The sequence below is a fragment of the Vulpes vulpes genome, chromosome 4 (genome assembly GCF_048418805.1).
Source record: "Vulpes vulpes isolate BD-2025 chromosome 4, VulVul3, whole genome shotgun sequence".
Classification (NCBI taxonomy): Eukaryota; Metazoa; Chordata; class Mammalia; order Carnivora; family Canidae; genus Vulpes; species Vulpes vulpes.
Window position 1 is genome coordinate 26808528 of NC_132783.1, and position 27509 is coordinate 26836036.

General features: G+C 39.8%; 1 long non-coding RNA gene across 2 annotated transcripts in view; it reads left to right on the top strand.

The window, feature by feature from the left end:
- The window catches only part of LOC140598563 (uncharacterized), an 89627-nt gene that overhangs the window by 53052 nt on the left and 9066 nt on the right, over positions 1-27509 (top strand). For both annotated transcript variants that reach the window (XR_012001007.1, XR_012001008.1), the window contains 2 exons: positions 5780-5996; positions 17913-18004. This is a non-coding gene — a long non-coding RNA (uncharacterized lncRNA). The remainder of the gene's footprint in view (positions 1-5779; positions 5997-17912; positions 18005-27509) is intronic.

Genomic DNA, 27509 nt, shown 5'->3' on the forward strand with positions numbered 1-27509 from the left:
GGCTCCTTCCACAGTTTGGCTATTGTGGATATTGCTGCTATAAACATTGGGGTTCAATTGCTGGGTCATAGGGCAGATCTATTTTTAACTGTTTGAGGAACCTCTACAGTTTTCCAGAGGGGCTGTGCCAGTTCACATTCCCACAAACAGTGCAAGAGGGTTCCCCTTTCTCCACATTCTCTCCAACATTTGTTGTTTCCTGCCTTGTTAATTCTCCCCATTCTCACTGATGTTAGGTGGTATCTCATTGTGGTTTTGATTTGTATTTCCCTGGTGGCAAGTGATGCGGAGCATATTCTCAAGTGCTTGTTGGCTACACCTATGTCTTCCTCTGGGAAATTTCTGTTCATGTCTTTTGCCCATTTCATGATTGGATAGTTTATATCTTTGCTGTTGAGTTTAAATAAGTTCTTTATAGATTTTGGATACTAGCCCTTTATCTGATAAATCATTTGCAAATATCTTCTCCCATTCTGTAGGTTGTCTTTTAGTTTTGTTGACTGTTTCTTTTGCTGTGCAGAAGCTTCTTATTTTGATGAAGTCCCAATAATTCTTTTTTGCCTTTGTTTCTCTTGCCTTCATGGATGTATCTTGCAAGAAGTTGCTGTGGCCAAGTTCAAAAAGGGTGTTGCTTGTGTTCTCCTCTAGGATTTTGATGGAATCTTGTCTCACATTTAGATCTTTCATCAATTTTGAGGTTTTGTGTGTGTGTGTGTGTGTGTGTGTGTGTGTGTGTGTGTGTGTGTATGGTGTAAGAGAATGGTCTAGTTTCATTCTTCTGCATGTGGATGTCCAATTTTCCCAGCACCATTTATTGAAGAGACTGTCTTTTTTCCAGGGGATAGTCTTTCCTCCTTTATCGAATATTAGTTGACCATAAAGTTGAGGGTCCACTTCTGGATTCTCTATTCTGTTCCACTGATCTATGTGTCTGTTTTTGTGCCAGTACCACATTGTCTTGATGACCACAGCTTTGTAGTACAACCTGAAATCTGGCATTGTGATGCCCCCAGCTATGATTTTCTTCTTTAGTATTCCCCTGGCTATTGGGGTCTTTTCGGATTCCACACAAATCTTAAAATAATTCATTCCAACTCTCTCAAGAAAATTCATGGTATTTTGATAGGGATTGCATTAAACGTGTAAATTGCCCTGGGTAACATTGACATTTTCACAATATTAATTCTTCCAATCCATGAGCATGGAATATTTTTCCATCTCTTTGCGTCTTCCTCAATTTCTTTCAGAAGTGTTCTGTAGTTTTTAGGGTGTAGATCCTTTACCTTTTGGTTAGGTTTATTCCTAGGTTTCTTTTTTTTTAATTATTTTTCTTTTTTCATTCATTTTTTATTGAAGCTTGATTTGCCAACGTATAATATAATGCCCAGTTCTCATCCCATGAAATGCGCTCCTCAGTGCCTGTCACCCAGTCACCCCAACCCTCTGCCCACCTCCCCTTCCACCACCCCTAGTTCGTTTCCCAGAGTTAGGAGTCTTAGTTTTCTTATGATTTTGGGTGCAATTGTAAATGGGACTGACTCCTTAATTTCTCTTTCTTCAGTCTCATTGTTAGTGTATAGAAATGCCACTGACTGCCACACTGCTGAATTGCTGTATGTCTGGCACTCTTGGGGTAGAGTCTTTTGGGTTTTCTATGTACAGTATCCTGCCATCTGCGAAGAGGGAGAGTTTGAATTCTTTGCCAATTTGAATGCCTTTTATTTCTTTTTTGTTGCCTGATTGCTGAGGCTAGGCCTTCTAGTACTATGTTGAATAGCAGTGGTGAGAGTGGACATCCCTGTCTTCTTCCTGATCTTAGGGGAAAGGCTCCCAGTGCTTCCCCACTGAGAATGATATTTGTTGTGGGCTTTTCGTAGATGGCTTTTAAGATGCTGAGGAGTATTCCCTCTATCCCTACACTCTGAAGAGTTTTGATCAGGAATGGATGCTGTATTTTGTCAAATGCTTTCTCTGCATCTATTGAGAGGATCATATGGTTCTTGTTTTTTCTCTTGCTGATATGATAAATCACGTTGATTGCTTTACGAGTGTTGAACCAGCCTTGTATCCCGGGGATAAATCCTACTTGGTCATGGGGAATAATCTTCTTAATGTAATGTTGCATCCTATTGGCTAGTATCTTGTTGAGATTTTTTGCATCTGTGTTCATCAGGGATCCTAGTCTATAATTCTCCTTTTTGGTGGGGTCTCTGTCTGGCTTAGGAATTCAGGTGATGCTGGCCTCATAGAACGAGTTTGGAAGTACTCCATGTCTTTCTATCTTTCCAAACAGCTTTAGTAGAAGAGGTATGGTTTCTTCTTTAAACGTTAGATAGAATTCCCCAGGGAAGCCATCTGGCCCTGGACTTTTGTGTCTTGGGAGGTTTTTGATGACTGCTTCAATTTCCTCCCTGGTTATTGGTCTGTTCAGGTTTTCATTTTCTTCCTGTTCTAGTTTTGGTTGTTTGTGGCTTTCCAGAAAAGCATCCGTTTCTTCTAGATTGCCTATTTTATTGGCATAAAGCTGCTCATTATACGTTTTTAAGATTGTTTGTATTTCCTTGGTATTGGTCATGATCTCTCCTATATTATTCATGATTTTTTAAATTTGAATCTTTTCTCTCTTCTTTTTAATAAGGCTGGCTAATGGTTTATCTATCTTAATTCTTTCAAAGAACCAACTCCTGGTTTTGTTAATCTGTTCCACAGTTCTTCTTGTCTCGATTTCATTGAGTTCTGCTCGAATATTTATTAACTCCCTTCTTCTGCTGTGTATAGGATCTATTTGCTGTTTTATTTCTCCAGCTCCTTCAGGTGCTAGGTTGGCTTTCATTTTTGAATTCCTTCCAGTTTTTGGATGGATGCTTGTATTGCGATGTATTTCCCCCTCCGGACTGCTTTTGCTGCATCCCAAAGATTTTGAACGGTTGTATCTTCATTCTCATTAGTTTCCATGAATCTTTTTAATTCTGCCCTAATTTCCTGGTTGACCCTTTCATCTTTTTGCAGTTTGGTCCTTTAACTCCTGGTGTTTGAAATCCTTCCAAATTTCTTATGATTTAGTTCTGATTTTAAAGCATTATGGTCTGAAAATATGCAGGGGACGATCCCAATCTTTTGGTACCAGTTAAGACCTGATTTGTGACCCAATATGTCATCTATTCTGGAGAAAGTTCCATGTGCACTTGAGAAGAATGTGTATTCAGTTGCATTTGGATGTAAAGTTCTGTAAATATCTATGAAATCCATCTGGTCCAGTGTATCATTTAAAGCTCTTGTTTCTTTGGAGATGTTGTGCTTAGAAAATCTGTTGATTGTAGAAAGCACTACATTGAAGTCACCAAGTATAAGTGTATTATTATCTAAGTATGACTTCACTTTGTTTATTAATTGACTGATATACTTAGCAGCTCCCACATTTGGGGCAAAAATATTCATGATTGTTAGGTCCTCTTGTTGGATAGATCCTTTTTATTTTTTTATTTTTTATTTTTTTGGATAGATCTTTTAAGTACGATATAGTGTCCCTCTTCATCTCTTACTACAGTCTTTGGGATAAGCTTTATCTAATATAAGGATGGCTACCCCTGCTTTCTTTTGAGGACCATTTGAATGGTACATGGTTCTCCAACCTTTTATTTTCAGGCTGTAGGTGTCTTGGAGAGCTGGTTTGGTGGTTACATATTCTTTTTGTTCCTGCTTACCTTGGAAGCTCTTTATTTCTCCTTCTATTCTGAATGAGAGCCTTGCTGGATAAAGTATTCTTGGCTGCATGTTCTTCTCATTTAGGACCCTGAATATACCCTGCCAGCCCTTTCTGGCCTGCCAGGTCTCTGTGGAGAGGTCTGCTGTTATCCTAATGCTTCTCCCCATAAAAGTTAAGGATTTCTTGTTTCTTGCTTCCTTAAGGATCTCTTTTTCTTTGGAATTTGCAAGTTTCACTATTAAAGGTCGAGGTTTTGAGTGGTTTTTTATTGATTTTAGAGGGGGGAGGGGATCTCTCTATCTCCTGGACCTGAATGCCTGTTCCCTTCCCAAGTTAGGGAAGTTCTCAGCTATGATTTGTTCAAATACACATTCTGGACCTCTGTCCTTTTCAGCGCCCTTGGGAACCCCAATTAAACGTATATTTTTCCTTCTGAGCCTGTCATTTGTTTCCCTTTCCCTTAACCTATCCTATGAGTTTTTAATTGTTTTTCTCTTTTTTTCCTCAGTTTCATTCCTTGCCATCAGCTTTTCTCCAGTGTCAGTCACTCACTCTTCTACCTCATTAAACCTCATTGTTATGACCTCCAGTTTGGATTGCACCTCATTTAATTGATTTTTAATTTCGGCCTGATTAGATCTAAATTCTGCAGTTATGAAGTCTCTTGAATCCTTTATGCTTTTTTCTAGAGCCACCAGTAGCTTTATAATTGTGCTTGTGAACTGGCTTTCTGATATTGAATTGTAATCCAAATTTTATAACTCTGTGGGTGAGAGGACTGTCTCTGATTCTTTCTTTAGAGGTGAGTTTTTCCTTCTAGTCATTTTGCTCAGTGCATCGTGGCCAAAAACAAGTTGTACTGGAAAAAGGAGAAAAAGAGAGAAAAAAAAAGAAAAGAATAAAAGGGGGGGGGGGACAAACGGAAAACAAAAATCAAGGGGGAGTGTCCTCTGATTCTATACACTGTAAATCCCTCGACTGCTCTTGAACTTTCTAGTGCTGCTTGGTCAATAACTTTATTTCCCCCTGTCCTTCTAGCTGTTCTTCACCTGGGGGAGGGGCCTGCTGGGCCTGCTGTGCTGATTCTCAGGTGTGTGCACCTGGTGGAGATGCCCAGCCCCCTGCCAGGTGCATTGCTCCATGGGAGCTGTTTATCCTGTGAGGCGCCTGCTCAGTCCTAGGTAAAAGGTGACACCAGTAGGAACAACAGTGGCAGCGGCCAGCTCTCCAGCCCTAGAGTCAAGTCCCGCAGTAATACCGGGAGCTCCCAGTCCACAGGGACCTGGATGCTCCCTGGGCAGGGGCACCAATCTGTACAGCTGGGGGCGGCAGCAGGAGCATCCTTGCTCTCCTGTGTCCTCCCAGCCTCTGCCTGTCCTGGGGGGTGCCGGATCTTGGGCTGTATCCCCCGTGCCCTGGGCTCTGGGGTCCTAACCGTTGGAATCCCGCTCCTGGGCTCGCAGCCACCTCCGTGCATCGCCGCCACCTGAACTGCTCCAGGGCCATAGTGGACGCATGCTCCAGGCCTTTAGGGAGCTCTACCTGGGGTGTGTGGCTCGCTCTCCCCCAGGGTGCACTTCCTCCATTACTGCACCTGGGAGCCTGAAGGCATCACCACCCCTCTTGGGATCCTGCCCGAGCTCCCTCCCAGTGCCTTTCCATCTGGAAAGTTTGGTAAAGCTCCCGCTTCTCCGGGCCTGTGCTTTCCTGTCGTGGGGGCACTTGCTGCGTGGCCTTAGCCTGGCTCCTCACGGGGCCCCTCCCGCTTGGCTGCTGTTTTCTTTATTTTTTGTTTCCATCTTCCTACCTTGATAGAAGTGCCAACTCTTCTCACTGTAGCATTCCAGCTGTTCTCTTTTTAAATCTCAGACTGAATTCGTAGGTTTTCAGGATGATTTGAAAGTTATCTAGGTAAGTTGGTGGGGACAGGTGCCTTGGGGACCCTACTCTTCCGCCATCTTGCCCCGCCTGGCCACGCTCAAAATTTTTAATGATTCTTAGAACCTGGATATCCTGACTGATGCAGCAAGAGGGCAACAATCCGTGTATATTCAACTGTTGTCTTTCTTCCAGGGCAAAAGCCAAGTCAGAAGAGTTAGAGGCCATGCAGTCCCATTGTTTGAAGAATGGAGTCACCGACCTCTCCATGCCCAGGATTGGATGTGGTCTTGATGTCCAGAGCGTGTGAAGGATATCTGAGGCTCTCAGAACGCCTCTTCATCCAGGATGGACCGGCAGGGCCCCTTCTCTCCAGAGCAGCCTCCGGGAATTGCCCCACAGAGGGGAAGCGGTGAGTTGGGGGGCACGTCCAGCAGGGGCTGAGCAGGCGCCCACCTGCGGTCTTCACCAAGTGCACGATGCCTTCCCAGAGCCTGATAGTCCTTCCTTGGCTGGACGGCCAAAAGGAGTAGCCAAAAAGGACTATCAACGGGTTACAGCCTCTTTTCCCCCAACGGGCTGCTGAGGGGCAGCAGCACCGGGTGCCCACCCACCTGGGGGCATGGAGCCGCATGTGGCCCCTGCAGGCCCTTAGCCCCAAGGACAGCTCCCTGGGAGGGCCGGCAGTGGGGCAAGGCCAAGCTGGGGACCCTCTGCAGGGCTGCATCTGCCCAACAGTGGCTGACAGGGTCGGCCAGGGAGGGCGGCATGCAGGGCAGGAGGCAGAGGCTGCTGGGGCCCTGGTACGGGCTGGTTGATCTTCTTAAAGAACCAGCTCCTGGTTTCATTGATCTGTTCTATTGTTTTCTTAGTTTCTATTTCATTTATTTCTGCTCTATGCTTTATTATTTTCTTTCTTTTGCTAGTTTGGGGTTTTATTTGTTCTTCTTTTTCTAGCCTCTGTAGGTGTAAGTTTAGGTTGTTTATTTGATATTTTTCTTGCTTCTTGAGGTAGGGCTGGATTGCTCTAAACTTCCCTCTTAGAAAGGTTTCTGCTGGATTGCAAAGTTTTTGGACCACTGTGTTTTCATTTTCATTGGTCTGCAAGTGTCTTTAAATTGCTTCTTTGATTTCTTCTCTTACAATTTTAAATATTTGATTACATGTGTATATTGGAAAACATTATGTAATGTCAAGAGCATGAGGTCTGGAATCCCATTACGTAGTTTTAATCCTTCCTCATAATTTACTACCTACATGACACTGGATAGACTAGTTACACTTCTGAAGCCTCACTGTTGTCATTTATAAAATCAGGATGGTGATAAAAGCACCTGCTTCCAGAGAAGGATACAGTCAACAAAACTAAAAGACAACCTACAGAATGGGAGAAGATATTTGCAAATGACATATCAGATAAAGGGCCAGTTTCCAAGATCTATAAAGAACTTATTAAACTCCACAGCAAAGAAACAAACAATCCAATCATGAAACGGGCAAAAGACATGAACAGAAATCTCACAGAGGAAGACATAGACATGGCCAACATGCACATGAGAAAATGCTCTGCATCACTTGCCATCAGGGAAATACAAATCAAAACCACAATGAGATACCACCTCACACCAGTGAGAATGGGGAAAATTAACAAGGCAGGAAACCACAAATTTTGGAGAGGATATGGAGAAAAGGGAACCCTCTTACACTGTTGGTGGGAATGTGAACTGCTGCAGCCACTCTGGAAAACTGTGTGGAGGTTCCTGAAAGAGTTAAAAATAGACCTGCCCTACGACCCAGCAATTGCACTGCTGGGGATTTACCCCAAAGATACAGATGCAATGAAACGCTGGGACACCTGCACCCCGATGTTTCTAGCAGCAATGTCCACAATAGCCAAACTGTGGAAGGAGCCTCGGTGTGCATTGAAAGATGAAGGGATAAAGAAGATGTGGTTTATGTATACAATGGAATATTACTCAGGCATTAGAAATGACAAATACCCACCATTTGCTTCAACATGGATGGAACTGGAGGGTATTATGCTGAGTGAAGTAAGTCAATCAGAGAAGGACAAACATTATATGGTCTCATTCATTTGGGGAATATAAATAATAGTGAAAGGGAATAGAGGGGACGGGAGAAGAAATGGGTAGGAAATATCAGAAAGGGAGACAGAACATGGAAGACTCCTAACTCTAGGAAATGAACTAGGGGTGGTGGAAGGGGAGGGGGGTGGGGGTGGGGGTGACTGGGTAGTGGGCACTGAGGGGGGCACTTGATAGGATGAGCACTGGGTGTTATTCTGTATGTTGGCAAATTGAACACCAATAAAAAATAAATTTATTATTAAAAAAAAAGCACCTGCTTCATCGGGTTGCTATGAGAATTAAATGAGATCATACTGCAGAAATCTTAGTAGGATACCTAATAGAGTAATCCAGAGGATGACTGCTGAGATTCCAAATACAGAATGAAAGAGCAGCTCAGATCCACTCTTACCTAGCCACACTCCATCAGTCTTGAAATATGTATCAGGTACAGTTTTAAAGACTTCATGAAAATTTACTGCTAGCAATAATGACACAAATGATACACCATCCATGATGTGAATTCAGTGGCAAATGTGTATTAACATTTTGAGATCAGCCTGCCACATATACATTTGCTGCTTTCACTCATTGTCTCTTCCACCAAACCTACTATGCAGGAAAACCTCTGATACACAAAGCTGTTGGGAATTTGGTCTTTGTGGCTAGAGAGAGCTCTTTGAACTCCTGATTAGTTCAGAGATTTTAGGTCTGTAGCAGATTGGAGACCCTTACAAGGCTCAAATCATACTGCATTTTATTTGGTCGAGTAAGGTAAAACTAAGTAGAGCAGAGTGAGGGAAAGAAGAAAACAGAGCCTAATAGGTAATGACACACAGTGATGGTTAATTTTATATGTTATTGTGGTTATGCTATGGTGGTTATGCTATGGTGCCCAATAATTTGTTCAAGAACTAGTGTAGACATTACTGTGAATATATTTTTTAGATGTGAATAACATTTAAATTAGTAGGCTTTGAGTTAGGCAGATTACATTCCGTAGTGTGGGTAGGCATCATCCAAACACTTGAAGGCCATTAGAGCAAAGACCAGTTTCCTTAGAAGGAATTCAGCCTCAAGACTGTGCCATAGAAACCTTGCCTGAATTTCTCATTTGCCTGTGCAATTTGGGATCAAGACTATAACATCAATTCTTACCTGAATTTCTAGCCTGCAAGCTTGCCCTATAGATTTGAGACTTGCCAGACTCCACAATTGTGTGAGCCCATTTCCTCTTTTGAAATAATGATTTGATTGATTGATTGATTGAGAGCATGCAAGAAAAGGGGCAGAGGGAGAAGTAACACGTTTCTAGATAAAAGTTGTGGTTGTTTTTCCCTCCAAATTCTAATCTTCTCTTAAGGATAATACTTTCCTCTTAAATTATAGCCATTTACAGATTTTCTTAAAATCCATTCATGTGCTTTGGAAAGAAATCTAAAATTTGTGGTCTGTAAAGAAATACTAATGCTATAAAATTCGTGTTCATTCTGGGAGGCCTGAGACACTTTTTTTTTTTTTTAAAGAAAATGTTAGAAGGGAACTAACATTTAGGAGATTGGCACAGAGTTGTTTGAAAAAATTAAGAGGTTGATCACTATGGATGTAGTCTGCATGTTTGCACACAATCCAATCAAGAATAAGCTGACCCAATTATCTAGACATAACTGTGCCAGTCTCTTTGGGTGCAGAAGCCTGTGTTCTCCTAAGAGAGACAAAGCTAAAACATACTACACATTTATAACAATATTTTTGGGTTCACAAAACTTTTTGCTCAGATCCATAAATAAAATAATAGAGCAAAAAGTATCAAAAAAAAAGAGTTGAGCTGCTTGTTCAAGGCTGTAGGAGTGACCAGGGCAAGGCTCCACTGGTTTGCTTAAATTTCACACTGCTCTAGCCCTGCTCTTGTAGGTGCCATGGAGAACCATCTGAGAACCATTCAGAACTCACATTTTCTATTTCCTCATATTCTAGAACCCGTGGATTACATGTGTGTTATCCATAAAAAGCATTTGAGGCTAGCCCTAGAATTGCTGAAAAGATATACATATATACATAGACAAAAGAGTAACATTGAAATTTCAATTTCAGAAAATGTTAAATTAAAAAAAGAAATGGGCATTAAAGACTACATGTCACAAAAATCACAGGAAAATGATTATAAGGCTACAGAAATTCACAAGAGAAAATGCCAACATGACTGAACAAATCAAGACAGACTGTTGGGAAGCTGACTCTATAGGTCAGACTTGGATGGGAAGAGGACAAGAAGGGAACTGTCTAGGGGCAGCAAGAGCATGAGTACAAGTGCTAGAGCAGAGATGACAAACTGAGAAATTCGGAAACTTGAGAATTTTCCACATCTTTGAGTCCTGACTTCTTTTTGCTTTATACCTTCTTCAACTCATTTCTCTCTTCTTGCATTTTAGTATAAGCAGTCAGGAGGACACAAGCTCCTTTAAAACTTTCCTGAGCAATCTACTCAGATAAATATCTGATTTTATTGTTTCCAAGTTCAAACTTCCACAAAATACTAGAACACTCGTTAAGCCAAGTTTCAGCCATTTTATGACAAGGTTCTCCTTTTTTATGGTTTCCAATAACATGTTCCTTATTTCCATTCTGAGATCTCACAGAAAGATCTTCAACATCCATGTTTCGAACAATCTGTTTCTGATTAGTTATGTATTCTCTAAGAATATAGAGTCTCTCTCTGAAGTTCTTGCTTTTATTTCTGAACTCTTACCAGAATTACCTTCAACATCTATTACTTCTACCAATAGTACCTTCACAGCAATGTGGGCTTTTCCCAGCATGGCCCTCCAAACTCCTACAGCCTTATTACCCCTTATCCAGTTCTAAAGCTGCTTTGACAGTTTTAGGTATTTGTCATAGTAGGACCCTACTTCTTGCTACCAAAATCAAAGGGGAAAATGAATGAAATGATCTTTTTAAAGATTTTTATTTAATTAAGAGGGAGCGAGAGAGAGCAGGGAAGGAGAGAGATAGACAAGGTATCCCAAGCAGACTCCCCACCCAGTGAGGAGCCCCATGTGGGGCTCCATCTCATGACCTGAGCCGAAATCAAGAATTGTATACTCACCCGACTGAGCTACCCAGGTGCCCCTGAAATGATATTTATTGAAAAAATATAAATTGTATGAAGAGGAAAAAGATCTGATTAGTAATCGCAGAAAACATATAGGTGTCAAAAAAAGAAAAAAAATATGAAAGTAAAAGAATAATCTCTAGAATGACCAAGGTTAAGGAATTAATAAACTGGAAAAAAGAACTGAGAATTTTACCCTGGATGCAGTATGAAGACAAAAAGTGAAAAAGTTGTTCATATCGAGTGCTCTTTGAGAATCATTGTTTCATAAAATTTTAGTGGATTCTCGTAAAAGATACTAGAGGAATATTGGAACAAAGTGGTCAAAGACTTAATAGCTGAGAAATTTTAATATAAATAAAAATTGACACAGAGGATACTAAAATAAGATTTATGAGTCTAACAAATCTTACTTAAGGAAGATAAAAGGAACCAGAAGAAATCTTTGATGAAACAAAAATGCAAAATACGGTGTGTCAGTATAACTCGAAATACACTATAATGACAGTAAATGTAATAGATTAAATCGCTTTAATAAATATCAGAAATTGTCAGTGTGGATATAAAAAAAATCAATTATATGCTGCTTACAGGGGACACTGCTACACAAACAACCTAAAACAGAAAATATAAAAAGGAAGAAAAAAAAAGAAATAGACTAAGCATATATGAAGCAAAAAAAAAAAAAAAATTGCTAGTGCAACAATATCTGTCAAAGTAGAATATGAAGGGGAATCCCTGGGTGGCTCAGCAGTTTAGCGCCTGACTTTGGCCCAGGGCGCGATTCTGGAGTCCTAGGATCGAGTCCCATGTCAGGCTCCCAGCATGGAGCCTGCTTCTCCCTCCTCCTGTGTCTCTGCCTCTCTCTCTCTCTCTCTCTCTCTCTCTGTCATAAATAAATAAATAAAATTTTTTAAAAAGTAGAATATGAAGTCAAAGCATTAATGTGAATAAAGCATATAAGCTATAATTCATGAAAAGGCTCTAGAAATTATAAATTTGTATGTGCCTAATAATATAGACTTAAACTATAAAATACCAAAAGCCAACAGCTACCAAAACTCAGAATTACAAAATAAAAGGGAAAAGCTCATAGAAGCATAATGGCAAAATTTAACACCTCTCTCAGAAGCTACACATTTGGAGAATATATAGAGAATTTGAGTAACATGTTTGACATAATTGTGAGTTTACATATCCTTGCACTCAAAAGAGAATACAACAGAGAATACACATTCTCCTAAAGCATGCATGCAACATTTTAAATATTTATAAAATTAACTGTATACTCTCAATCACAAAGAGTCATAGTTATTCAAACCGTATTATCTGATTACAATGCAGTTTAATTAGAAATTAACTATTACAACTAATAATTAAAATCCTACAGGTTAGAAAAATCTGAAAAAAAAACACAAAAGCTTAAATAATGACTAGGTTAAAAAAGACTTCACAAGGAAAATCATAAACTGTAATGGTATTACCAACAAACTAAAATATGAAAAATAAATTTGTGAGGTATAGCTAAAGCCATACTTAGAAGTTATGAATAGTCTTCAATATATTTACTACAATGAGCTAGCATTTAATCCAAGCAGATAGATGAAGAAATCAAAAGAGTAAGAAAGTTGAAGCAACAGAATTATAAAAACAAAACACAAAGAGCCTAGGAAAAACATTTATGGAGATGATTTTAAAAATCAATTTCTTTGAAAGCTAATAAACTAGGTAAGCCTCTAGAAAGTTTGACTAGATGTGCCCACACATAAATGTATCATCATATAATGGAATACTACTGTTCAGCCACTTGGACTGAGTGAACCAGATCATCAATACAGAGGAATCACAGACAAAATTGCTGAATGATCAGAAATTCTGTTTTTTAGGGACCTCTGGGTGACTCAGCGATTGAGCATCTGCCTGCCTTTGGCTCAGGGTGTGATCCTGGTCTGGGGATCGAGTCCCGCAACTGGCTGCCTGTGAGGAGCCTGCTTCTCCCCCTGTCTGTGTCTCTGCCTCTCTATCGGTCTCTTATGAATAAATAGAAAATCTTAAAATTTCTGTCGTTTATTTACTTATTCATTAAACAGTGTTTTGTATGTTTACATATACAATTCAATGTGTGCGTTTGTGTGTGCATGGGTATGTGGTAGATATTTATATGATCAAGTTACCTACAACATGTTCTTCATTAGTATGAAGCACATGGTGAAGTGTAAGCATTTTGAAATCTTCCAAGAATTTAAATTGATGTATGTGTGCTTGGAGTTTCTTTCTTTCCCCTTTCTCCTAATCCTACTCTTTCCTTGCCGAGAGATAATTATTATCCTGAGGATGGTGTTGTTTTGTTTTGTTTTGTTTCCCAGCTAGTTTTATACTTTTACATTTTGGAAAACCTTCCATTCTAATAAAGCAGTTTCTCTTTATCCACTTTAAGAAATTAAAATTTTCCTTTGACAATTCGGTTTTTCTACTTGTTTCTTTTATTTGACAAAGGAATGACTTCATTCTTTAAAAGAGTAAGCCAACTAAATTAATACTGACATTGAGGCCCAAGACTATGAAGAAACCAATTTGTTCATAGCACCAGTTATGCAATGGGTGAGTAAAACAAAACAAAACTGGAAAATAGTCACCATCCACTATAAATCTTCAGAGTATGTATTGGCCCATTTGACTAGCATAGAAAGAATTACAGAAAAATATAAAAGGCATTGTTCAGTGCTCTCTGAAAAAAAAAAGTTGGTTTCTTGTACTAAGATATATTTCATACACCAAATTCTTACATGTTGCTCATATAAATAAAAATTGAGTGATATATATATATATATATATATATATATATATATATATATATATATATAATTTTATTCATCATGGTAATTGATCCAGACCAGCTATTAGAATTAGTTTCCTTATATTGGTAGCCTCAGAGTAACTTTCTTTCTGGAATAAAGTAAGATAGTCAAAGTACCTTTATTTTACTTTTAGAAATGTTTAACCTGAACTGTATCACTAAGTGCGTATTAACTAATGATTACACACATCTTACTCCCAGGTATGGTAAAGGCCAATATGGGAACACCTAATTGCCTGTCATTCATTCTAGATTACGCAATTAGATCCTTTTACAGTTTATCAGAGTTCTCAGGATCTTTTCCTCAAAAATAGGAAATGAATTGCTGTTCTCAGAGATATTATGCTTGAGTATCCTGAGGGAAAAACTAACACTTATTAACTATTTCCCTATGTGAGAAATCTCTTCTCTGAGTCACAGTTGACAAATTAGTTCAGTTTCAGCTTTTCTATGCCTCCTTGTATTTCTATATCCTCAATTTCTTCCTTCCTTCCTTTCTTTCTTTCTTTCTTTCTTTCTTTCTTTCTTTCTTTCTTTCTTTCTTTCTTTTTCTTTCTTTCTTTCTTCAATATCTTCTTTGGTTTAAAAACTCATAGCTGCATTGCCCAGCTATGTTTTTTGCCCCTTTTATTCTGGATTGTTGATATTTAAAAGAAATTTCATACAAACTTGCAATCATTCCCAAATATATCACACCAATATCACTTTTTTTGGTATAATGAATGAAAATAGTATATCCAAGCACATGTGAATCAGCCTGTGAAGTCATATCTAAAACAATTACTCAAACCTATGTCTTATTGTCACCCCCTAAAATTTCATGTGCTGTGTTCTACCTCTTGTTTTAAAACTTGCAGTTTTTACCAGTATCTATAAAATCTCTATACTCTTAGGAAAGTGAACATATTCATCTGTACATTTTTTTGAGTAGACATTTAGCCAGGCTTTAAAAGTAGTATAAAACTAACACAAGATACAGTTGTTTACCACAGGAGTTTGGATTTTCTGGATAATGTATGAGCACATCAGCATAATTCCTGATGGTCAAAGCAGCATATCAGCCAATGTCTAGTAGGGTCAAGTGCTCATGTTTTATAAAGAACAATTAAATTGATATCTGAAAGGCTTTGTGAAATTTCTCGGAGTGGAGAGCCCAAATGGCTAGCCTACTTAGTGTGTGGCAATGCAGAGTCCAAGAAGAGGTGAGAATTATAGGAGAAAAGTGAGTGTGATTTGTTCAAGAGCCAAGGAAATGTCTGAACCAGTTAAGTAAAGGATCTGCACTGGGAAAGAGTGAAGACAATACTAATTACTAGAGCAGGCTGCATTGTGGAGGATCTTAAAGACGACATTTTTTTTTTTTTTCATGAAAAGAGGAAACAAAACCAAAGATTTATTGAAATCCATTGATGGCTTCTTAGCAGGGAGTGGAATGTTAAACTATGACTTAAAATAAATTTAGAGAAATGTTTATTAATGTTTCAAGGCTCATTAATTAACGGGGTCACTTCAAAAGGGTCAAATAATGACAAATAAATATGGGAAAAAACTGCGGCATTTGACTTCCAAAAGGAAAATATGAATTTCCCAAAACTATTTGACAAGGGAATCCTTTCAGGGAAAGGGAAAACAATGCATGGATCATATATTCTATATGCTCTGATACCAATCTCAGTCTATACACTGGGATATGTCAGAAATGTACAGTTCTGTAGTTCTAAGTAGCTCACTTGATGTCTAGTTTGATTCTCTGGTACTGGGAAATTGGTCGGTACTCCTGTTGCTGAGGCATCTCTCCATCTCAGTGGCTTTCTATTTCTTCCATACTATTCTGGGAATGATGGAAATACTTTTACTATCTGATCTGTCCATATTGAGGTATAAGAAACTGCGTGGACATAGAGGGCCCCATCTCTCTTAGACATGTCAGCTCGCTATTCTGTGAGGAATTTCTGCTTCCTGTTGGTTTCCATGCAGGAAAAGGTGCAGATATCCCATGTACCTACCTAGTGGTTTTGGGCTTTTCCCATGAGATTGCCACCTAAATCTTCGACTCTATGCCATGAATCATTTTTGTTTCCTAGAAAGCTAAATCTGTAAAACTCATAAGCAACAAAGAACTCCCCTTTCCTCCTATTCCCCTCTTGCTTCTATTCCATGAGGAGGAGATTTAGTTGCCTCTTAAGGCAGCTTAAGACAGGAAGAAGGATGAGGAAGGAATACCTGAGGTAAAAATAAGTTATTATTTCAAATATTCTTCCTACCGTACTTGGAATACCCTTTAGGAAATGCTAGAGTTCAGAACTGAGGATTAAAAGCCAGTGAAGAAGAGGATATGTGTAGTAGTGGTGCTGCCATGAGTTTTATGATGTGTGGTCTCAAGAAATAATGCCTCCTTGTCTTGTGAACCACCATCTTTGCACATCCTCTCCCACATTAACTCTTGAGAAGTCTCTCTTGCTTCTGGGAACTCTTCCTCCACCCTATGAAAGGAGGAGAAGCTACCTTATGGAAGACATGGGGACCAATTGAGAGCCAGCACCAATAGACAGACACCTAGGTTAACTCCAGATGAGCTGCAGGCTAACTGCAAGTGCACAAGTGACCTCAGCTGAGACCAGACCTGCTCAGATGAGCCTCCACTGAAGTGTTATATGAATCATAACCAAATGAAATGGTTGTCTAACTTACTGAGTTATGGAATGATTTTTATTATCCACATAAAAATATACAACACAACACAATACAAAAGTATGTAATATGATAGATATGGTAGGCATTGAAGATAGAGGAGATATTTTGTGGGGAAATATCCTCAATATGAATATATGGGACCCAGGAAAAAAACTTTAAATGGAAATAGCTGGGTCTTGGAAGGGGTTCATTTTTCATTCATTGGAAAAATAAAGAAAAAGGAAGTGTCAAGTGTCATTATGGAGATTCCAGTCTTCAGTGACTTAATAAACTGTAGACATGTAGGTGGATGGTCCCATGCCAGATGGGGACTTGGTATCATTCTGCAGGTGTGCCTTTTTGGAAATCACTATCACTCCCACTGGCTTGGATTCAACAGGTGATTTTTCTGTTACTGATGAAAAAAACAAACAAACCTGTGTCTTATATCAGAATACTATCAGACCTGACACTAGATTCATCTTAATTCATTAAGACATGAATTACACTATAGAAAAAAAATGAAGACATGTCAAAACTATGGAGGGTTGATGATATATGTCTCTAGGTTCTGAATCTAAACTCTGTTTTACAAAATTGGGTGTTGCCAGTTAGCTGCGATTAGCTAGACTCCAATAATACACTAGTCTCAGGGGAACTTCTCCTAGTTCTATTAACTGCTTTATTAGAAATGTATTTTACATCCATTATCTTATTTAATCTCTAGAACATTTCTAAGATTTAGACATTATTTTCATCCAAATTTTAGGGATGAATAAACTGATAGCAAGCTTGAGGTATAGGCCAAAGGTCATATAGCTGATAAATGGGGGGCACTGGAGTTTGTATTCTGGAGAGGTGGTTTGACATCAAGTCAAGTCCTTTTCTCTCAATGATGCTGATTCTTTTCAACTCATTTTTTTCTTTCCTTTTTAATAATACATTTATTTTTTATTGGTGTTCAATTTGCCAACATAAAGAATAACACCCAGTGCTCATCCCGTCAAGTGCCCCCCTCAGTGCCTGCCACCCAGTCACCCGCACCCCCTGCCCTCCTCCCCTTCCACCACCCCTAGTGCATTTCCCAGAGTTAGGAGTCTTCAACTCATTTTATTTTTTTATAGTAAATTTATTTTTTATTGGTGTTCAATTTACCAACATACAGAATAACACCCAGTGCTCATCCTGTCAAGTGCCCCCCACAGTGCCCGTCACCCATTCACCCCCACCCCCCACCCTCCTCCCCTTCCACCACCCCTAGTGCATTTCCCAGGGTTAGGAGTCTTTATGTTCTGTCTCACTTCAACTCATTTTAAAGAGCACTGGAATCCTGTGGTGCCTCAAGAGCCACTGAGCAAAAAGAGGAGGGAGGAGGAATAAAAGCCTCATGCTCGGGTTTCAACCAGAGCACATTTATATATTACAAATAGAAATTCACAATTATGTATTATATGCTTAACTACATATATAATATCATTTATATGTGGGATCCATTTAAAATTGTGTTTGAAAATATTCCCCAAAATGGTATCATTCCATGCTATCTCCTAATACTGCTAGAAACCTCTTGAAGTCTATGCTTTTATTGGTCTCCAACAGTGTGAAACCTCCCTTGACCTGTGAGCCAGCCTTCGGAAGAAGGAGCAGCTGAGAATCATTGCCCTGGGGATGCCCTGGGCTCCAGAACAGGGGTAAGTATCTGCCAGACCAATGGCAACCTTGCTGTCTGCTTCTGGCTAAAGCCAATTAAATTATTCACAGTACCTGCGGCCTTCTCATTGTTATCACAACTCATTGAATTCTCTCCCAAGAGAGAAGTGATGTCTACTCCAAATATCTTGAGGCAATTTTCAATCAAAAAGTGTACAAGACAAGCCTGTAATGCAAAAAGACCACAAAGGGGTGCTCTTTTTCATATGGCATAGCTATAAGTCACATTTTGTTTATAAATCTTGGATCTAACCATTAATATGAAAGACTTCTAAGAAGAATTCAGAGTTGATAAAATATAGAGAGACCAGAGTTCTCTAACAAAAATAACATAGAGTGATACTTTCTGGTGTACTTTGGGTACAGATTTGAAATAATTATCATCAGTGGGCTATAGTTCTAACTTTTGGCCTTTTTTTTTTACTTTTGGCCTATTTTTAAAGCTAATATTGTGATACTAATAGTTACATCTTTAAAACTACAATAGTTTTCAAAGTAACCCAATTCATTAAAATTTACCTCTCTTTTAAAATTTTGTTTCCAGTAGATATTGGGTTGTAACCTCTGTATAATATCTTATTAAACTGTATAAAACATAGGCAAAACTTTATGAAATCCATTTCTTTTTTTAATAAATTAATTTTATTGGTGTTCAATTTACCATCATACACAATAACACCCAGTTCTCATCCCATCAAGTGTCCCCCTCAGTGCCCGTCACCCATTCCCCTCCACTCCCCGCCCTCCTCCCCTTCCACCACCCCTAGTTCGTTTCCCAGAGTTAGGAGTCTTTATGTTCTGTCTCCCTTCCTGATATTTCCCACACATTTCTTCTCCCTTCCTTTATATTCCCTTTCACTATTATTCATATTCCCCAAATGAATGAGAACATACACTATTTGTCCTTCTCCGATTAACCTACTGCACTCAGCATAATACACTCCACTTCCATCCACGTTGAAGCAAATGGTGGGTATTTGTCGTTTCTAATGACTGAGGAATATTCCATTGTATATATACATAAACCACATCTTCTTTATCCATTCATCTTTTGAGGGACACTGAGGCTCCTTCCACAGTTTGGCTATTCTGGACATTGCTGCTAGAAACATCGGGGTGCAGGTGTCCCAGCGTTTCATTGCATCTGTATCTTTGGGGTAAATCCCAGCAGTGCAATTGCTGGGTCGTAGGGCAGATCTATTTTTAACTCTTTGAGGAACCTCCACACGGTTTTCCAGAGTGGCTGCACCATTTCACATTCCCACCAACAGTGCAGGAGGGTCCCCCTTTCTCCACATCCTCTCCAACATTTGTGGTTTCCTGCTTTGTTAATTTTCCCCATTCTCACTGGTGTGAGGTGGTATCTCATTGTGGTTTTGATTTATCTTTCCCTGATGGCAAATGATACAGAGCACGTTCTCATCTGCATGTTTGCCATGTCTATGTCTTCCTAGGTGAGATTTCTGTTCATGTCTTTTACCCGTTTCATGATTGGATTGTTTGTTTCTTTGCTGTGGAGTTTAATAAGTTCTTTATAGATCTTGGAAACTAGCCCTTTATCTGATACATCATTTGCAAATATTTTCTCCCATTCTGTAGGTTGTCTTTTGGTTTTGTTGACTGTATCCTTTGCTGTGCAAGAGCTTCTTATCTTGATGAAGTCCCAATAGTTCATTTTTGCTTTTGTGTCCTTTGCCTTCATGGATACATCTTGCAAGAAGTTACTGTGGCCGACTTCAAAAAGGGTGTTGCCTGTGTTCTCTAGGATTTTGATGGACTCTTGTCTCACATTTAGATCTCTCATCCATTTTGAGTTTACCTTTGTGTATGGTGAAAGAGAGTGGTCTAGTTTCATTCTTCTGCATGTGGACGTCCAATTTTCCCAGCACCATTTATTGAAGAGACTATCTTTCTTCCAATGGATAGTCTTTCCTCCTTTATCGAATATTAGTTGACCATAAAGTTCAGGGTCCACTTCTGGATTGTCTATTCTGTTCCATTGATCTATGTGTCTGTTTTTGTGCCACTACCACACTGTCTTGATGACCACAGCTTTGTAGTCCAACCTGAAATCTGGCATTGTGATGCCCCCAGCTATGGTTTTCTTTTTTACAATTCCCCTGGCTATTTGGGGTCTTTTCTGATTCCACAAAAATCTTAAAATAATTTGTTCTAACTCTCTGAAGAAAGTCCATGGTATTTTGATAGGGATTGCATTAAACGTGTAAATTGCCCTGGGTAACATTGACATTTTCACAATATTAATTCTGCCAATCCATGAGCATGGACTATTTTCCCATCTCTTTGTGTCTTACTCAATTTCTTTCAGATGTGTTCTATAGTTTTGAGAGTATAGATCCTTTACCTCTTTGGTTAGGTTAATTCCTAGGAATCTCATGCTTTTGGGTGCAATTGTAAATGGGATTGACTCCTTAATTTCTCTTTCTTCAGTCTCATTGTTAGTGGATAGAAATGCCATTGATTTCTGGGCATTGATTTTGTATCCTGCCACACTACCAAATTCCTGTTTGAGTTCTAGCAATCTTGGGGTGGAGGCTTTTGGGTTTTCTATGTAGAGTATCATGTCATCGGCGAAGAGGGATAGTTTGACTTCTTCTTTGCCAGTTTGAATGCCTTTAATGTCTTTTTGTTGTCTGATTGCTGAGGCGAGGACTTCCAGTACTATGTTCAATAGCAGTGGTGAGAGTGGACATCCCTGTCTTGTTGCTGATCTTAGGGGAAAGGTTCCCAGTGCTTCCCCATTGAGAATGATATTTGCTGTGGGCTTTTCGTAGATGGCTTTTAAGATGTCGAGGAAAGTTCCCTCTATCCCAACCCTCTGAAGTGTTTTGATCAGGAATGGACGCTGTATTTTGTCAAATGCTTTCTCTGCGTCTAATGAGAGGATCATATGGTTCTTGGTTTTTCTCTTGCTGATATGATGAATCACATTGTTTGTTTTACAACTGTTGAACCAGCCTTGTGTCACGGGGATAAATCCTACTTGGTCATGGTGAATAATTTTCTTAATGAACTATTGGCTAGTATCTTGTTGAGAATTTTTGCATCCACGTTCATCAGGGATATTGGTCTGTAATTCTCCTTTTTGGTGGGGTCTTTGTCTGGTTTCGGAATTAAGGTGATGCTGGCCTCATAGAACGAATTTGGAAGTACTCCATCTCTTTCTATCTTTCCAAAAAGCTTTAGTAGAATAGGTATGATTTCTTCTTTCAACGTTTGATAGAATTCCCCTGGGAAGCCATCTGGCCCTGGACTCTTGTGTCTTGGGAGGTTTTTGTTGACTGCTTCAATTTCCTCCCTGGTTATTGGCCTGTTCAGATTTTCTATTTCTTCCTGCTCCAGTTTTGGTAGTTTGTGGCTTTCCAGGAATGTGTCCATTTCTCCTAGATTGCCCAATTTACTGGCGTAGAGCTGTTCATAATATGTTTTTAAAATCGTTTGTATTTCCTTGGTGTTGGTAGTGACCTCTCCTTTCTCATTCATGATTTTATTAATTTGAGTCTTCTCTCTCTTCTTTTTAATAAGGCTGGCTAATGGTTTATCTATCTTATTAATTCCTTCAAAGAACCAACTCCTGGTTTTGTTGATCTGTTCCTCAGTTCTTTTGGTCTCGATTTCATTTAGTTCTGCTCTAATTTTAATTAACGCTTCTTCTGCAGGGCGTGGGGTCCATTTGCTGCTTTTTCTCTAGCTCCTTTATGTGTAAGGTGAGCTTTTGTATTTGCGTTATTTTCAGTTTTTGAATGGATGCTTGTGTTGTGATGTATTTCCCCCTCAGGGCTGCTTTTGCTGCATCCCAAAGATTTTGAACGGTTGTATCTTCATTCTCATTAGTGTCCATGAATCTTTTTAATTCTTCCTTAATTTCCTGGTTGACCTTTTCATCTTTTAGCAGGATGGTCCTTAACCTCCACGTGTTTGTAGTCCTTCCAAACTTCTTGTTGTCATTAAGTTCTAATTTCAAGGCATTATGATCTGAGAATATACAGGGGACTATCCCGATCTTTTCGTATCGGTTCAGACCCGATTTGTGACCCAGTATGTTTCTATTCTGGAGAAAGTTCCATGTGCACTTGAGAAGAATGTGTATTCAGTTGAGTTTGGATGTAAAGTTCTATAGATATCTGTGAAATCCATCTGGTCCCATGTATCATTTAAAGCTCTCATTTCTTTGGAGATGTTGTGCTTAGAAGACCTATTGAGGGTAGAAAGAGCTAGATTGAAGTCACGAAGTTTAAGTGCATTATTATCTAAGTATTTCTTCACTTTGGTTATTAATTGATTTAAATATTTGGCAGCTCCCACATTCGGGGCATATATATTGAGGATTGTTAAGTCCTCTTGTTGGATAGATCCTTTGAGTATGATAGAGGGTCCCTCTTCATCTCTCACTATAGTGTTCGGGGTAAATTTTAATTTATCTGATATGAGGATGGCTACCCGTGCTTTCTTTTGAGGAGCATTTGAATCGTAAATGGTTCTCCAACCCTTTATTTCAGGTTGTATGTGTCCTTCTGTCTAAAATGAGTCTCTTGTAGACAGCAAATAGACGGGTCCTGCTTCTTTATCCAGTCTGAAACCCTGCGCCTTTTGATGGGGTCATTAAGCCCGTTCACATTCAGAGTTACTATTGACAGATATGAGTTTAGTGTCATCATGATATCTATTCAGTCATTGTTTTTGTGGATTGTTCCACTGAACTTCTTCTTAAAGGGGAATATTAAGAGTACCCCTTAAAATTTCTTGCAGAGCTAGTTTGGAGGTCACATATTCTTTCAGTTCCTGCCTGTCTTGGAAGCTCTTTATCTCTCCTTCCATTTTGAATGAGAGCCTTGCTAGATAAAGTATTCTTGGTTGCATGTTCTTCTCATTTAGGACCCTGAATATATCCTGCGAGCCCTTTCTGGCCTTCCAGGTGTCTGTGGAGAGGTCTGCTGTCACCCTAATATTTCTTCCCATAAAAGTCAGGGATTTCTTGTCTCTTGCTGCTTTAAGGATCTTCTCTTTATCTTTGGAATTTGCAAGCTTCACTATTAAATGTCGAGGTGTTGAACGGTTTTTATTGATTTTAGGGGCGGGGTCTCTCTATTTCCTGGATCTGAATGCCTGTTTCCCTTCCCAGATTAGGAAAGTTTTCAGCTAGGATTTGTTCAAATACATATTCTGGACCTCTGTTCCTTATGGCGCGCTCGGGAATCCCAATTAAACGTAGGTTTTTCTTCCTCAGGCTGTCGTTTATTTCCCTTAATCTGTCTTCATGGTCTGTTAATTGTCTGTCTCTTTTTTCCTCACTTTCCATCTTTGCCATCATCTTGTCTTCTATGTCACTCACTCGTTCTTCCACTTCGTTAACCCTCGTCGTTAGGACTTCTAGCGTGGATTGCATCTCATTGAATTGATTTTTAATTTCTGCCTGATTGGATCTAAATTCTGCAGTCATGAAGTCTCTTGAGTCCTTTATGCTTTTTTCTAGAGCCACCAGTAGCTGTATAATAGTGCTTCTGAATTGGCTTTCTGACATTGAATTGTAATCCAGATTTTGTAACTCTGTTGGAGAGAGGAGTGTTTCTGATTCTTTCTTTTGAGGTGAGGTTTTCCTTCTAGTCATTTTGCTCAGTGCAGAGTGGCCAAAAACAAGTTGTATTGGGAAAAGGAGAAAAAGAGAGAGAGAGAAGGAAAAAAAAGAGAAAAAGGAAAAAGAGAAAGGAGAGAAAAAGGGAAAAAAGAAAAAGAAAAAGAGAAAGAAAAAGAAAGAAAGGTGGAAAAAAAGGGGTGGGGGAAGCAATCAGAAATCAAAAAGAGAGAAAAAAAAAACACAAAACAAAACAAAAAATACAAAAAACACCGGGGAGTATCTTCTGATTCTGTATCCTTTAAGTCCCTTGACTTCCCCTGGAACTGGTCCTTCTAGCTGGTGTTCTGGGGGAGGGGCCTGTTGTGCTGATTTTCAGGTGTTAGCACTTGGGGGAGCTGCTCTGCCCCCTGCCTGGTGCAGGGCTCAGTGGGGGTTGTTTACCCGTGAGGCCCCAGGAGGAACAGCCACAGTGGGGTGGCAGCTCAGGAAACCTGGATTCAGCCCCCACAGTAACTCTGGGGCTCTCCCTCTGCAGGGCCCGGAGGCTCCTGGGCAGGGCCGCTGATCTGCTCAGCTCCTGGCAGGAGTGTCCTTGCTCTCCTGGGCCCTCCCGGCCTCTTCCTGTCCCTGGGGGAGGCTGGATTCTGGGCTGTGCTTTGGTGCCTGCGCCGTTGGATTCGCGCTCCAGGCCATGCAGCCCCCTCCACGGAGCCGCCCCCCGAGACCCTCTGAGCTGCTCCGGTCCCGCCGTGTTTGCTACAGCCCTTAGGGATCTCAGCGCACTCTCCTTGGTGCACCGCAGGTGCCTGTTTGTGTCCCAGGGAGCCCGAGGGCATCCCCGCCTTCCTGGGTCCTGCTCTAACTCCCTAAGGGTGCCTTTCCACGGGGAAGGTTGGTGCAGCTCCTGCTTCTCCGGGACGGGGCTCTCCTGTCCTGGGGACACTCGCCCTGGCCTCAGCCCGCCTGCTCGCGGGGCCCCTCCCTCTTGGAGGCCTTTTGTTTCTTTATTTCTTTTTCCCCGTCTTCCTACCTTGAGAGAAGCGTGAACTCTTCTCACTGTAGCATTCCAGCTGGTCTCTCTTTAAATCTCAGGCAGAATTCGTACATTTTCAGATTGATTTGAAGGTTATCTAGGTAATTTGGTGGGGACAGGATATTGGGGACCCTACTCTTCCGCCATCTTGCCCCTCCTCCATGAAATCCATTTCTTAAATGAGGAAGTATCTGAGTTGGAAAGTGGAGAATCTTGTGGGGTTTTTGTTTTTTATTTTGTTTTGGGGTTTTTTTGTTTTTGTTTTGAAAAACTCACATGGCTGGAGAGAACTGGAGAGAAAACATGTCTGTCTGTATAACTGCAGTCCCCCCTTATGTCTTGCTTTGCCTAATGCTGGCTCTCGTCGTGAGCTTGGGGTAAAGCTGTCATCTTATTAGACAGTGTTATGACCAGAGGAGCTCATTGTGTTATGAGGAAGCCATGACTTTGCCTATGTTTACAAGCTCCACCCCCCATCAAAGATCAGGTTGAGAGTTGAACCTTGGCTTGTCAAACTCCAGAGCCCTGGTTCTTTTCTATCTTATCACACCATCTTCTCTCTCTTTTGTGTAGTCAGTCTAGTATGTAATCTCCTGGACGGGAAGAAAGCAACTCAACTGCTCTCTGTTTCACACTTTAACAACACCCCTTCCCATATTCCACCAGAGTAGGATAATGAACTCTGCCATTCTAAGGAAGCCTATGAGGATGCGCACTTTTCAGAACTGAACCAGTTTACTACTACACATTTCAGATTCAAAGCATGGATTCTAAACCCCAAGGGACACAAATGAGAACTCTCTTACCTTTTTTATAAAGTTGTTTATCAATTCAAAGCTGGAGGAATTAGGTGGACAAAGAATGCATGGGGCTCTACTCTCTGATAAATTAAAAGCTGTCATCTGATTGGATGAGGATTGTTGCTCAATGTTGTATAACACTCCAAAAAGGCATCACAAGAGAACAGCATTCGCTTTTGGCAGCTGGGCTAGAAGCCTAAAGTCAGAAAGATGCACTTTTGAATAAGGCAAGTCATTGCACTTAGGAAGCTGGAAGTATAGAGACGGAGAACAGAGAATATCATTCTAGATCTAGTACACAACGCGTTGTAGCAGAGTTCCAGGCATTAATGTATACAAAAAAAAAGTTACACTGAATTCAATTTCTGAGCCAACCCACTCCGGTTAAAGGTTTGATAAGCTTATGGTTATACTTCTGGCTACTGATGCTCTAGCATCTCTCTTAGGCCACTGAATTTTGTCTACCAGTTTCATATATTCAGATTGTGTACAATGGTAAAGGATTCTACATTAATAAGGTCAGGTGAAGAGCAAAAATAGCCATAACACATGCCTGTATTCTGAAACATGCCTCCATGGGTATGTAGAATTGAAACTCTTTGGCATTGATCATTATTTTAGTGGACAGAGTGGTAAAAATTAAGCCAATATTTTCCTAATAGTATATTGGCTATACTTCAGATACATGACCAGAGTCGAGTAATTATAGCATCATTACCTTTGGGCTACATTTATTTTCTCCTCCTCAGTCGATTCATCAATAACACCAAGCCATTTATCATAGAGGTCGAATGAAAACATACCTCCTTGGATATTTTGAAAAAAATCCTTATGGTTATAAAAAATATAAACACACAATAGAAAATATATGTTGGAAGTATTACAGAGAAAACAGTTGAAAACTTCAGTTAAGTCCCTACTTCCTTCATAGATACCCAAACTGTGTCCCACACGGAGCTCAGCTCTGACTCTCCATTGATGTGCACATTCGAAAGCAGGTGTAGATTTTCTCCAACAAAAACGAAAGCTTCAAAGCAGAGCCTAGGCTTTAGTGGAAATAAAGACAAAGCTCCGTTCTATCATATGGCACTTACTCTTTTGTGTGCTTTTTTGCAAACTACTACAAAAGCTGCTCTCATAATTGCCTCACTCTTCCTTTCCTTTACTGTATAAAATAGACAGTCTAATGGCAAACTCATGATGGTCCTGAGGATATATTAATTTCTAGTGGAGACCAATTATCCAGATAGTTTGATATGATACTATTCAGGCCAAGGTTGCAGAGACTGATTCTCCACAAAGATTAGACAGCTTTAAGAAGGGAAAACTGTAGAAAGGTCTAAGAACCTATACACACGTGGACACCATATAATCTGTGTTTGTAACATGGAAATAGAAAGGACCCTACTAAGTCTTGGTAGAAAAGTCAATTCCATGTGTGCACATTAAAGAGGACAACAGTTATCCTGCGATTCGGGTACGTAATGTATCATCATTCTTTCCCCTGTCTCTTGATGGCTATATATATTTTTTTACTGGTGTGTTTTACTGTTGCCCAGTGTAGTAGTGGTCAGGGACTATTGCTATTTATCATATAGTTGAACAGTAATGGGGGACAAGGAAATTCCAAAGGTGAAAAAGAAGGATGAAATATGACCTTGATTCTAAGAGTGTCATCATTACTGCATTAACATACCTTTGTTTAGAGCTGTTAGGTGCCAAGGTAGATGGATTAAATTGTCTGTTCTAATTCTCACTTCTTTCTCCATTTCCCTTTCAGAAATAGAGCTGGATATCTGTGATTTAGCTGTATAATTTCGAAACTAATCTATTTCTTGGTTGATCTATTGAATTTTCAGAATTCCAAACTACTTTTGTCTGTTGCACCTACTCCAAAAGTTAGATTTATCAAAAGAGGCATGTAGCCAGAGCTGGTTACCATGTTGTTATAACCTTGCGTGGTGGGCTAGACATCACAAATATTAACCAAAGGATGCTTAGGATGTGGTGAAAGGAGGCACAATTGGCAAAATCCTTCCTCCATGACTTACAAAGTA